We start from the raw sequence: 867 nt of genomic DNA, 5'->3' as shown, positions 1-867 counted from the left end.
GTTGTGGAGGAAGAAGAAGAGGTGGAGGACTCGCATGAGTTGCGAAGGTTGTGAGGCGGTTGTAGTGGTGGCGGCGGTGGCGGTGGTGGAAGAGTGTTGGGGAGGGGTGGTGAGTGGAGGGTGTTGCCGGTGGGGCTGAGAACAGTTTGGGCAGGAGGGGTTTTTAGTCCCTGCAATAACTTCTAGTGACACGTGGCACCTGCATTTGACAACTCAGTCTCCACTTGACACGTCATCCAGGCAACCTGTTGGCAACCGGTCACAGGGGTCGATACGTCCACTAATGTTGATGGTTGAGGACCTGGTTGAGGTTTCTGGATGATAAAAGTGCGACATGTCCCAATTTAAAATGCTCAGGGGCCGGAAAGGGTATTTACCCTATGAAATAAGACTAATTCTTAGAGCTTATCATCTAGTCAAATTTTTGTCAAACTTATCTCTTATAATAAATTTTAAATATTTAAAATTTATTACTTTTTATACTTTTAAATTAATATTAATTATTTAACCTTTTTCGATCATTAAATACTAAACTTTTAGACACCACAACAAACACCATCAAATAAAACACATCAAGTAGTAGTGGACCCTCTCAAACTCATAACCCATACGTTGGTTTTTTCTTTCTTTTCCTCATTGATGATGACCTGAACCAATAGAAATTAGGATCGATCATGGATCCATCACACACAGTAGTGATGGCATGCCCTTAGCTGTTGCAGCGTACTATAGCTATATAGCAAGAGGATGAATATAGTAGCAGCTATATGTGCATATAAAAGCTAAGATTCCCAAATGGTCCCAAAACTGTGGGAACATCAGCCATACAAATGTTGTTTCGTCTGTAAAAAGGCTGCTCTATATATT

The sequence above is a fragment of the Arachis ipaensis genome, chromosome B09 (assembly GCF_000816755.2).
Source record: "Arachis ipaensis cultivar K30076 chromosome B09, Araip1.1, whole genome shotgun sequence".
Taxonomy (NCBI): Eukaryota; Viridiplantae; Streptophyta; class Magnoliopsida; order Fabales; family Fabaceae; genus Arachis; species Arachis ipaensis.
This window is presented reverse-complemented; position numbering follows the sequence as displayed.